We start from the raw sequence: 12,915 nt of genomic DNA on the forward strand, positions 1-12,915 counted from the left end.
CCAACAACCGGGTTCACGGTAAGATGCTGATGGCATTGAAACTGTTCGAGGTGGCCCACGCCATGCTGCGTGATTATTGGAAATTCAAGAAGAATTGTGTTGTTGACACCGAACCGAAGAGATGATTCAAAATCATGCGATTGCTCTTCGGAATTCAGTTGACCAACGAACTAAAGAGCCACATGCTACCGGAGAACGTATTGCTATCTTCAGCGAAGCCGGAAATGAGCCAAAGAACGCCAAGTTCTTATCCGCATCCCACTAATACGCACTTTCGGCTCAATAACCCATCTGTTCCAGCAGATGCCATTACAGCCCTTGATACGTCAAATGGCCCCACCAATCTAGGGTATCTAATCCCACTAATGAACCATCACTAACAACTACAACAGATCCCTTCATTCCCAGCCTAGATCATGCAGACTTCCCATCCATAGGTTTTCATAATGTGTCTCAACATCCATTATCAACCGCAACCGAAGTCCGCATCCAGTTCCAGCGAATACCAATTCAGGAAGTCATCCAACCACTCTTTCCCCCTCAAGCTAACCGCAATGGCCCACAAGAACCCGTATTTCAGATTCGTGAAGATCCACTGGAAATGATCTTGCAGAAAGTTGGTCTTCAGCTCATCCACGAAGTCGCCGCAAAAAAGTATACCGAGCAGCTGAAGCAACTGATCGAAAAGATTGCCGATTAGGAAGAAACCAACGAGGAGGGAACTGGCTTGTTTCGCTCAGGAATCCGATTAGAAGGAACGAGGAACGAATACTTCCGAAACCGTAACCGTCTCGCTCACAAGAACCAGAGCAACCAGCACACAATGTCGAGCCAACGAAACTCTCTGTGTGACATGCCCACTCTGCCTGATCTCTGGTCAATGGCTATCAGTCTTTTCGGAAAGGTCGTTGAGACGGCTATATCCGTTTCGTCCAATGAGGATGCGGAACTTCCAAACTACGTCCAACCAGCGAAACAACTCTGATTGTAAATTAAAATAACAAATTATTTGAACAAAGTGTATACACTTGGGTGGATTTTTACGCGGATGGTTTTCAATAATTTATCGCTCTACCTCAGTTACTAAAACGTTTTAAATACCACTAGAATTTTTGCGTCTGTCCGGTATCAGGCGAAAGGAGTAGATAATGCCTACTTTGAAAGAAGGCGTCTGCCGGTATAATGCGAAGTTATGGGTAATGCCTCCTTTAAGTGGTAGCGTCTTCCCTGTACAAGGCATAGAGAGGAGATAAATGTCGTGCCAAGCATAGTTGTCCCATGTCGTTTTTAACGATGGCATTCCCACTACTGTGCTGGCGGTGTCGCATTTGCTCAGACAAGTTATTTCTCTATCAGACATCATGGCTAGGCTTGCCAGCAATCCTTTCTAGTTCTTAAATCCATTGATGGATTCTTTTGTTGGCCACCAGGGCAGCAAGAAGGCCATCAACTAAAAACGACATGGGACAACTATGCTTGGGACGGCAGATAATCTCTTCATTAAATGAATTTTTTCTCGGTATAAAGCGAAAGGAAGGTTCTTCAAATGGATGCTTCTGCCCGGTATAAGGCAAAAGTAGTAGCGATGCCTTCTTTAAAATAAGGTGCCTGCCCAGTATAAGGCGAAGGGAGGGATGATGCCTTCTCTAAATGGTAGCATCTGCCCGGCGCAAGGCGGAGGAAGAAAATAATTCCTTCTTTAAATGAACACGTTTGCTGAGTATAGGCGGAAGAAAGGTTCGTCAAATGGATGCGTCTATCCGGTACAAGGAGAAAAGTTGGGATAATCCCTTCATTGAAATGGTCCGTCTGCCAGGTATAATAGAGGGTTAGTAAATGTTATAAAACTATTCTGTAGTAAAAGTTCTAGTTCTATTCTGAAAGGCCTTCCTCAGCTATGCGGTAAGATACATAACTGCAAAGTAAGACTATGCTTAAGGTGACTGGGTTCAACTTCGGCTCCCATCAGGATCAAGAGGCCCGGAACCCTTCTTCAAGAAGCCCGAAAGCCTCCTTTTAAGAAGCCCGGAAGCCTCCTTTTAAGAGGCCCGGAAGCCTCCTTTCAAGAGGCCCGGAAGCCTCCTTTCAAGAGGCCCGGAAGCCTCCTTTCAAGAGGCCCGTAATCCTCCTTTCACGAGGCCCGTAAGCCTCCTTTCAAGAGGCCCGTAAGCCTCCTTTCAAGAGGCCCGTAAGCCTCCTTTCAAGAGGCCCGGAAGCCTCCTTTCAAGAGGCCCGGAAGCCTCCTTTCAAGAGGCCCGGAAGCCTCCTTTCAAGAGGCTCGGAAGCCTCCTTTCAAGAGGCTCGGAAGCCTCCTTTCAAGAGGCTCGGAAGCCTCCTTTTAAGTGGCCATGAAACCACCTTTCAAGAGGCCCTGAAGCCTCCTTTCAAGAGGCCCGGAGGCCTCCTTTCAAGAGGCCCTGGAGCCTCCTTTCAAGAGGCCCTGGAGCCTCCTTTCAAGAGGAAGCCTCCTTTCAAAAGGCCCGGAAGCCTCCTTTCAAGAGGCCCGGAAGCCTCCTTTCAAAAGGCTCGGAAGCCTCCTTTCAAGAGGCCTGGAAGCCCTCCTTTCAAGAGGCCTGAGCCTCCTTTCAAGAGGCCCGGAAGCCTCCTTTCAAGAGGCCCGGAAGCCTCCTTTCAAGAGGCCAGAAGCCTCTTCAAGAGGCCCAGAAGCCTCCTTTCAAGAGGCCCAAGCCCCCTTTCAAGAGGCCCAGCAGTTTCCTCTCAAGAGACTCGGAAGCGTCCTTTTAAGAGGCCAGGAAACCTTCTTTCAAGAGGCCCGGAAGCCTCCTTTTAAGAGCCCCGGAAGCCTCCTTTCAAGAGGCCCAAGCCTCTTTCCAAGAGGCCCTGGAAGCCTCTTTTCAAGAGGCCCGGAAGCCTCTTTCAAGAGGCCTGAAGCCTCCTTTCAAGAGGCCCCGAAGCCTCTTTTCAAGAGGCCCAGGAAGCCTCTTTTCAAGAGACCCCGAAGCCTCTTTTCAAGAGACCCCGAAGCCTCTTTTAAAGAGACCCCGAAGCCTCCTTTCAAGAGGCCTGGAAGCCTCTTTTAAAGAGACCCCGAAGCCTCCTTTCAAGAGGCCTGGAAGACTCCTTTCGAGAGGCCCGGAATTTTCCTTTCAAGAGGCTCGGAAGCCTTCTTTCAAGAGGCTCGGAAGCCTCCTTTTTAGAAACTCGGAAGCCTCCTTTCAAGAGGCCTGAAAGCCTCCTTTCAAAAGGCCCGGAAGCCTCCTTTTCAAAAGGCCTGGAAGCCTCCTTTCAAAAGGCCTGGAAGCCTCCTTTCAAAAGTCCTGGAAGCCTCCTTTCAAGAGGCCTGGAAGCCTCTTTTCAAGAGGCCTGGAAGCCTCCTTTCAAGAGGCATGGAAGCCTCCTTTCAAGAGGCCTGAAAGCCTCCTTTCAAGAGGCCTGGAAGCCTCCTTTCAAGAGGCCCGAAGCCTCCTTTCAAGAGGCCCTGGAAGCCTCCTTTCAAGAGGCCTGGAAGCCTCCTTTCAAGAGGCCCTGAAGCCTCCTTTCAAGAGGCCCGGAAGCCTCCTTTCAAGAGGCCAGAAGCCTCCTTTCAAGAGGCCCGGAAGCCTCCTTTCAAGAGGCCCTGAAGCCTCCTTCAAGTGGCCTGAAGCCTCCTTTCAAGAGGCCCGGAAGCCTCCTTCAAGAGGCCCGGAAGCCTCCTTTCAAGAGGCCAGGAAGCCTCCTTCAAGAGGCCCGGAAGCCTCCTTTCAAGAGGCCCGGAAGCCTCCTTTCAAGAGGCCAGGAAGCCTCCTTCAAGAGGCCCGAAGCCTCCTTTCAAGAGGCCCGGAAGCCTCCTTTCAAGAGGCCCGGAAGCCTCCTTTCAAGAGGCCCGAAGCCTCCTTTCAAGAGGCCCGGAAGCCTCCTTTCAAGAGGCCCGAAGCCTCCTTTCAAGAGGCCTGAAGCCTCCTTTCAAGAGGCCCGGAAGCCTCCTTCAAGAGGCCCGGAAGCCTCCTTTCAAGAGGCCTGGAAGCCTCCTTTCAAGAGGCCTGAAGCCTCCTTTCAAGAGGCCCGAAGCCTCCTTTCAAGAGGCCCGGAAGCCTCCTTTCAAGAGGCCCGAAGCCTCCTTTCAAGAGGCCTGGAAGCCTCCTTTCAAGCGGCCTGGAAGCCTCCTTTCAAGCGGCCTGGAAGCCTCCTTTCAAGAGGCCCGAAGCCTCCTTTCAAGAGGCCTGGAAGCCTCCTTTCAAAAGGCCTGAAGCCTCCTTTCAAGAGGCCCGGAAGCCTCCTTTCAAGAGGCCCGGAAGCCTCCTTTCAAGAGGCCCGGAAGCCTCCTTTCAAGAGGCCCGGAAGCCTCCTCTCAAGAGGCCCGGAAGCCTCCTTTCAATAGGCCCGAAGCCTCCTTCAAGAGGCCTGGAAGCCTCCTTTCAAGAGGCCCGGAAGCCTCCTTTCAAGAGGCCCGGAAGCCTCCTTTCAAGAGGCCCGGAAGCCTCCTTTCAAGAGGCCTGAAGCCTCCTTTCAAGAGGCCCGGAAGCCTCCTTTCAAGAGGCCCTGGAAGCCTCCTTTCAAGAGGCCCTGGAAGCCTCCTTTCAAGAGGCCTGGAAGCCTCCTTTCAAGAGGCCTGGAAGCCTCCTTTCAAGAGGCCCGAAGCCTCCTTTCAAGAGGCCCGGAAGCCTCCTTTCAAGAGGCCCGGAAGCCTCCTTTCAAGAGGCCCGGAAGCCTCCTTTCAAGAGGCCCGGAAGCCGCCTTTCAAGAGGCCCGGAAGCCTCCTTTCAAGAGGCCCGGAAGCCTCCTTTCAAGAGGCCCGGAAGCCTCCTTTCAAGAGGCCCGGAAGCCTCCTTTCAAGAGGCCCGGAAGCCTCCTGTCAAGAGGCCCGTAGGCGCCGTGTCAAGAGGCCCGGAAGCCTCCTTTCAAGAGGCCCGGAAGCCTCCTTTCAAGAGGCCCGGAAGCCTCCTTTCAAGAGGCCCGGAAGCCTCCTTTCAAGAGGCCCGGAAGCCTCCTTTCAAGAGGCCCGGAAGCCTCCTTTCAAGAGGCCCGGAAGCCTCCTTTCAAGAGGCCAGGAAGCCTCCTTTCAAGAGGCCCGGAAGCCTCCTTTCAAGAGGCCCGGAAGCCTCCTTTCAAGAGGCCCGGAAGCCTCCTTTCAAGAGGCCCGGAAGCCTCCTTTCAAGAGGCCCGGAAGCCTCCTTTCAAGAGGCCCGGAAGCCTCCTTTCAAGAGGCCCGGAGGGCTCCTTTCAAGAGGCCCGGAGGCCTCCTTTCAAGAGGCCCGGAGGCCTCCTTTCAAGAGGCCCGGACGCCTCCTTTCAAGAGGCCCGGAGGCCTCCTTTCAAGAGGCCCGGAGGCCTCCTTTCAAGAGGCCCGGAAGCCTCCTTTCAAGAGGCCCGGAAGCCTCCTTTCAAGAGGCCCGGAGGCGTCCTTTCAAGAGGCCCGGGGGCCTCCTTTCAAGAAGCCCGAAAGCCTCCTTTCAAGAGGCCCGGAAGCCTCCTTTCAAGAGGCCCCGGAAGCCTCCTTTCAAGAGGCCCCGGAAGCCTCCTTTCAAGAGGCCCCGGAAGCCTCCTTTCAAGAGGCCCCGGAAGCCTCCTTTCAAGAGGCCCCGGAAGCCTCCTTTCAAGAGGCCCGGAAGCCTCCTTTCAAGAGGCCCGGAAGCCTCCTTTCAAGAGGCCCGGAAGCCTCCTTTCAAGAGGCCCGGAAGCCTCCTTTCAAGAGGCCCGGAAGCCTCCTTTCAAGAGGCCTCGGAAGCCTCCTTTCAAGAGGCCCGGAAGCCTCCTTTCAAGAGGCCCGGAAGCCTCCTTTCAAGAGGCCCGGAAGCCTCCTTTCAAGAGGCCCGGAGCCCTCCTTTCAAGAGGCCCGGCAGCCTCCTTTTAAAAGCCCCAGTAGCCTCCTTCCAAGAAGCCTGGAAGCCTCCTTTAAAGGGAGCCGGAAGCCTCCTTTCAAGAGGCATACATTTTAGTCGAAATCAATTTTAGTCCAAACGAAGTTTGACGGGTCTGCTAGTTTATAATAAATCCCAAAAAAAAAATGTTTTTTGTTCGACTTCGTGCCACTGTGCTGACTCCAGCTTCGACGGTTGTTTGTTTATTGATTGTGTCTCTATTGAAGCTAATGTCGGACTCGAGAACGAGTCACTCAACCTTTGCGCATTCGTAACAAGAGTCCACTTGTGGCTAATTTTTCGGTCCTCGTCCACCAGTTTTTTTTTTCTTCTGCTACTTCTCTCACAGTAGGTATGATGTGATCGGTATGTAATTAGCGTCAAATTATTTGTCATATTTTTTTTTATGGGGTGAACCTCGGTTGAAGAATCCCATGACATGATCCATTACTTCCATAACAGAAACCAGACTCGATCGTACTAGCAGTTGCGCAATCATCCGACATAATGGATTTACGGCGACAAATTTTAATCTTCTTCTGCTCCACGTTGATTGAGTAATTTCGAAACGAAACTCGGTAGTGCGTATAAAAATGGTCACAGTGAAAAATCGACAAACATTCGGAAGTCGCTTTAGCGAAGCGACAGGAAACGAGAAGAGGAAAAGCATGGCTTTGCATGAGCGCGGTTCCGTTTACTACAAATGAGCCAAACTTTCTCGCAGCAAATTAATTAGATAAACATAATCCATCTTTTTTCGCCAAAAGCGCTTAATCTCGTACAATAGAGACCCGTGTAACACGCTTGCGGGAAAACGTGGACAGGGGAAGGCCACCGCTCGTAAACAACAGAAAGAGAACATTTCACTCTGCATCCATCGGCGCTGTTTTCGAGAGCTGACGAGTGGGAAGTTAGTATTTCCACTTCGCTATCCATTTTCAGCGTGCTTTGCATTATTAATAGAAGCGAAAGAGTTGATTGTGAGGCAAATTTAAACCGGTTTCGAACACATACACACATACAGAAAATCGCGACTTGCCCTAATTCTCAGCGCTCTTGTCTAGTTGCAGAAAATTGGGCACCCTCGCCTCCTTTTCCACCTTTCCATTCTTAATGACTTCCCAATCGGTCATGACCAATTTGTCTTCCAATCGAAGTAGGCACTTTTTTTTCGCTCCCCTTTTTTTGAACCGCAAAAGAAGGCGCAAAGAAAATGCAAATTTCTTCCTCGTTCAATCGTTTTTATTATTCGCCATGCTCCTACTACACGAGAAGATGAATTAGCAAAAAAAAAGTACAATTCGTCTTCGTCATCAACCATAATCACTCACCGGCAGTTCTCCGAGCCGTCTCTACGTTTCGTTCGGTGTTCAACATTTAACTAGAGAAGAGGTCTTGATCGCCATTCGTGCGGTCGGTTGAAATTGATTCGGAAATGTGAGTGCACTGAATTTTGGCTTAAATTATAGAAAATTATATGCTTAAGCTGGTTCCCGTTTCGGAACTATGAACAAAAAATCAACAACACAATAGACAACGTGCGTCTATTAGCGAAATGTTCATGCAATATAATGATCCAATTAAAAAGCTGAAGGTCTATGACATTGGTGCTTGCCAAGTTGGCAATTTTTTTTCTAGAACATTGGAAAAATCTTCTAATAGATTGGAGAGATTGAATGATCATCCACTATTTGCTTTCAGTTCAAATCTAACGGAAGATCCAATAATTATATTACGTAAAAGTGACCACACTCCCACATGTCAAAATTTTTGGATACAACTTTTGAATTTTGACAATATTTCTGCTGATGATGGAATTCTAAAAGAAGCAGCTGTGGTGTGAGAAACGCCGACGATGATGTCTTTGGCGCGATACGTGCATCTCTTGAGAAGAGCACAACGCTTGTACGTGCTAATCCATCATGCATTTATTTATCACTTTTATTATCTTTAAAACACAGTATAAATAAAATTGATCCCAGAACCTCCTCTGTACGATTTAAACTAGATCTGGAGAATTCAGTGGCTTGGTTCTGTGAATTTTGCCGAACCAAGTTCCAATTGCTCAACGGGTTCTTAATCTTTTCATATTAACGCAGTGTTGAAGGAATATTGATCGAAGTTGGTTCGTAGAATCAGCAGTCGAATAATGATTAACATCATCTTTTAAAAGAATCACTATCTTTTTTTCCGAGTAGCAGAATTGGAAGTGATGTGCTTGGAGCAACTCATATTTGGATAAATTTAGCAGTGGGGTCGTAGTAATTCGTATATTACAGTTTTAATTTTCCAACCCTGTGAATGCGGTGTTCCGAATATTTATTCGGATTTGCTGTTAGCAATAGAAAACAGATTCAATTCGCGATGAACGAATGAAAATTCTACCTTATTGACCTTAGAATAAACAACATATAATCATTGAGTATGAAATATGTATCAAATCCTCGTCATGTCAATTTGCATTTTTGATAGGAATGCTTTTCCACCTATCAAGTTCAAAAAACGACTAAACATTCAAACGTAGTCATACTCCATTGATTGAGCTGAAATGGAGCGGATCGATGACTGCTTGCCGGATGATTCACGATAACCATGAAAACAGAAAATACGTGCGCTATCTGTTTCGGAATGCGTCTTATGTTTTCCAGCTTCCCAGCTCCCATACGGATCGGGTCGTTATACGCCCAGTAGTAGGAATATTGCACGATATGATGACGGGAAAACGGGAAGAGGCACCCGGTCTTCAAAGATGAAAAATAACAACACGTTAAACTGAGCTTAGTTGGTGATGCTTTGTCTGCTTCCAAGTAGTGGTGGGGGTGGGAAATATGCTTACAGTGTGCGCCCCGATGTTTATGCTGAAAGATGGTGAGAAATGACAACCAACGAGCGAACGATAGCTTGTGCAGAAAACAGATAGGAGATGCCTTTGGAACGCTAGAAATTGGTTGCTCGCATTTTTTCAGTTCAAACTTGTGGGTTACTGCCACGGGTGAGAGATGCCGATCTATCATCATTTTTACACTGTTTGTGTGAAGTGGCACGAAATTTGAATATGCCATACTGTGTATATGATTGAAATTGGAGTAGTGGTATGGCACATCCTCAATAACATTCTGGTTTTATGGAAGTCATGAAGAGGAAATTATGGTTTTGAAGACCGATATAAAACCGAAAATGTCACTAGGGATAGTCAACTATATCTAACTAGCGACTGTAATATTTGACTGGAAGATTGTTTTTATCAAATTTGATCAAAATCGCATTTTTTTATCCCGGACGAAGACTTTTCAGATATTTGCTCTTATCAGAGATGCTGAAAAGACGCTCGCGCTGCCTAAATACTAGTAATCCACCAGCACCATAAGCGACAATGAGTGTTCCACCTAGGGACAATTCCAAGAGAACATCAACATATTTCAAACTACTGCTAAGCTTTAGCGAAAAGTAAATGCCAACAATCTCAAAAATCGCAACCATTTTTCCAGATATTCAAGAGCCCATATTTCCTGTCAGCTTATTGCAATACTACCTTATTCCTTTGGTCGAAAGCTGCTATGGCTTTCTTTTCCTGCGAAGAATCGCATTTCTTCCTCAGTAGTATTGTTACGGCGCATTTTTCATAATAGATCCTTTAGACTAATGATCGTTATGTAGCGAGTTGTTTTTTCTGATTGACAACCTTATTTACTGTGATATGGAAATGCTAATATCATCATCCAAACTTAGACGCACATGTTCATGGTAGAATTAGAGGCGATAGTATAGAATTGCATAGAAAGTGCACGTTTTAACTGTTATTCCCGAAAAATTGCAGATTACATAGATGGCTTTCTGCCATTGTTCAATTTTCACCCTTTGCGAAATTCGAGCCATCTTTCTGGCGTGTCAATGAAATAGGTCTCGAAATATTATTTGGAAGAGTTTTTTCATCAAATTTTCACTGTAGGTGATCATTCAATGCTAAATAAGCATAATGATTATGAAAAATCGATGAAAGACCCGTTTTTTCTTTGGATTTTCTTCATTTCAAATCGCTCCGCATTTTCAACCCATCGGGCCAAATAGAAATACATGCTGCGGGGCAAGTTGAAAAAACGATTCAAAACGCAATTGAAAGTAATAATTTATTCCAGAACTCAGCATAGCCCGGAAAAAGCCCACATTTCTAAAAAAAAATAATGAATTTGAATAGTCACCTGAACAACCTCGTGATCCTAGAATCTCACTGACTACATGTATTTGGTTTTTAACACGGCAATATTAGCTTACGTCTGTATGAGGCGCAGTGTTTCATCTTGCCCCGATATGCGGGGGAAGGTGAAACGATGCATTTAAAAATAATTTTTGGATATAAAATATTTTAAAGAAAGTTTGGTTATGTTGCTTATTTTTAATATGTAATCTTTGGTCCGAACTAATAAACACCGAAAACGGATTCAAAATTTATCAAAGAGTGATTTTTTACAGCACTTCAAAGTTCAACTTTGAAAAAACCGTTTCAATTTGCCCCGGTGTACCTTATTGTCAATGAGAAAATTGGCGTTACGCTGGGGCTAATTCCTTGCACTATTCCTTGGATGGATGGATCTTCTTCTTCATTGGTATGGGGATGGGACATTGCCTCCTCGCAGCTTAGTGTTCAATAAGCACTTTCGCAGTTATTAACTGTGAGGTTTCTATGCCCAGTCACCATTTCTGCATTCATATATCATCAGGCTTTGATGATATTTTAAGCCCAGGGAAGTCGAGACAATTTCCAAACCGAGAATTGCCTAGACCGGCACCGGGAATCGAACCAGCCATCCTCAGCATGGTCTTGCTTTGTAGTCGCACATCATACCGCACTGCTAAGGTGCATGGGAGTCGATATCGGCCTACAAGTCTTGCAATCCGAGTTAACAATCATTCTACTCCGAAGAAAAAAAAACTTTGTTCTACGAGAATACAAGTTTTAATGCAAGTATAAATAATGCATATGTCGTAGACCGACGGTGAGCCATAAACAAGTTGTCAAGCAACTCGCCTTAAAACTGAAGAAGGAAAGAATTTGTTTCAAACTGAATATTTTACCTTAAATTTGAATATGTACGCCTAGAATTCTCTAAAAAAAGATTTAGGACCAACCTAATAAATTTTTGTATGCATTTTTGAAGAAATTCCTGCAAGAATTGACAAAAGAACTCCAGGAGGTGTTTAAAAATATCTTTGGAACTTCTAATTGCGATTTCTTCAGGAATTCTTTCGGGTTCGGGTTTCTTCAGGTTCTCCTTAAAAAATATCTTCAAAAATTCTTCCAGAAATGTTTTCAGCAATCCCCCAGGAATTGTTTTTGATGTGGAAATTTATCTAGAAATTATTTTAAAAATTCCTCCAACGATTCCTTTATAAAATTAATTCAGGATTTTTTTATATTCCTTAAGAAAACTCGTTTAAAACTTTTTCAGATTTTTTTTTTGGAAAAACATCCCAAATTTACTTTAAAACTAGACCAACATTTGAAAAGGGCGTAACAGCCAAAGTTTATCCTTCTGATTCTTCGCCTACTTATATAACTCTATATGTGGACGAAGAATCAGAAGGAATAAATTTTGGCTGTTGCGCCCTTTTCAAATGTTGGTCTAGAAAAATGCCTACGGAAGTCATTTAGAATTTCCTGAAATAATTTCGATGGAATTCCTAAAAGAATTTCCACCTAAAGGAATTTCTGAAGCAAATATCAAAAGAATTTCCGAAGAACTCCTGTATGAGTTTTTGAAAGAATTTCTAAAGAAATTCTTGATGGTTTTCCTAAAAGAACAGGCGGGTGTCAAGGTGCCAGATTTTTGTTGCCACTAATTGAATCTATGACTACGGCACTATCACATCGACATCGTCTATAGAATATGAACAATGCCGTTGGTGGGGATGTTGTAAAACGCACAGAGGATCTGAAAATGCCAGTACCATGTGTACTGTGTAGCTTCTTCTCAGCACATAATTATTTATCAGCATATTTCGCGAAGAATTGAAACGATAACATTACATTTTAACGCATTTTGAATATTTTTGTTCGTATCATTCTTTAATTTTATATATGTGTTCAAAACCACTCTCCCTCTCTTAATAAAAAGGGTAAACAATACGAATGTTCACGAATACCACGGCAATACGTGAAAGTATAGAAGCATTTTGACGTTGGAGTATAATTATATGCACCAAATAAAAGGTTACTGTCATATTTGCCAAAATCCATATGAAGAAAATCTATTGTCCCTCCCCTCTGTAAAAGAATGTTCGAAGAAACTTTTGATGGCATATTTCAAGGAATTTCTAGGAGAATTTTCGGAGGAATTCTTTCTGAAACTTCTTTGGGAATTTATTCAGAAATTCCTTTGAAAAAATATGACAAAATTCCTAGCATTTTTAAAGGAATTCATGGAGGAAATTCCCGAAAAAACAGAATTTCCGAGGGAATGAATTTTTCGAAGGATTTCCAGAAATGATTCCCGAACGATTTTTTTTTTTTGAAAAATATCTAACGGAACTTCAGTACGAATTTCGGAAGAAAATTCCAAAGATTTCCTTCGGAGTATTTTCTAGAGAAATTTCCGAGAAAAACCCCTTAAGATCCTCCTGACGGAATCCAAGATTAAAAGTGCTCGCGTTTTCGGGGGCACACCACTCGATACGGAAGCAACGCACAACTGTCATTTGTATTATTTCACGCATGCTGCGACGCAGCAAAGCTAAATCAACAAAAATGACAGTTGTGCGCCGCCTCTGAATCGAGTGATGTGCCCCCAAAAACGCGAGCACTTTGGAACTTGGATTCCGTCAGGAGTGACTTAAGGAGTTACCAAAGGTTTTCCTAAATGAATTTTCGATGAAATTTCGGAGGCTTTCTCAGTTAATTACTTAACCAGGCGATAAAATAAAATTGAAAGTTCGTGGCGTTTGAAACTGCCTAAAGTGAACCAAGAAAGAATTCAAGCATTGAATGTTTGTGAATATGTACATTAGTGAATGATTTGGTTTGAAAAATGTATTGGAGATAATCACTTTCCTTCGATGGGACTCCGTCGGCCTTCGCAACTTAACGTCTTCTGAATGAGCCCGAGATTCCATTAAGTAGCCG

The 12,915-nt window shown here is 45.1% G+C and overlaps 1 pseudogene; it reads left to right on the forward strand.

The window, feature by feature from the left end:
* Window positions 1-303: 303 nt before the first annotated feature.
* On the forward strand, window positions 304-985 carry LOC134208800 (uncharacterized; annotated as a pseudogene).
* Window positions 986-12,915: the final 11,930 nt, after the last annotated feature.

The sequence above is a fragment of the Armigeres subalbatus genome, chromosome 2 (assembly GCF_024139115.2).
Source record: "Armigeres subalbatus isolate Guangzhou_Male chromosome 2, GZ_Asu_2, whole genome shotgun sequence".
NCBI lineage: Eukaryota > Metazoa > Arthropoda > Insecta > Diptera > Culicidae > Armigeres > Armigeres subalbatus.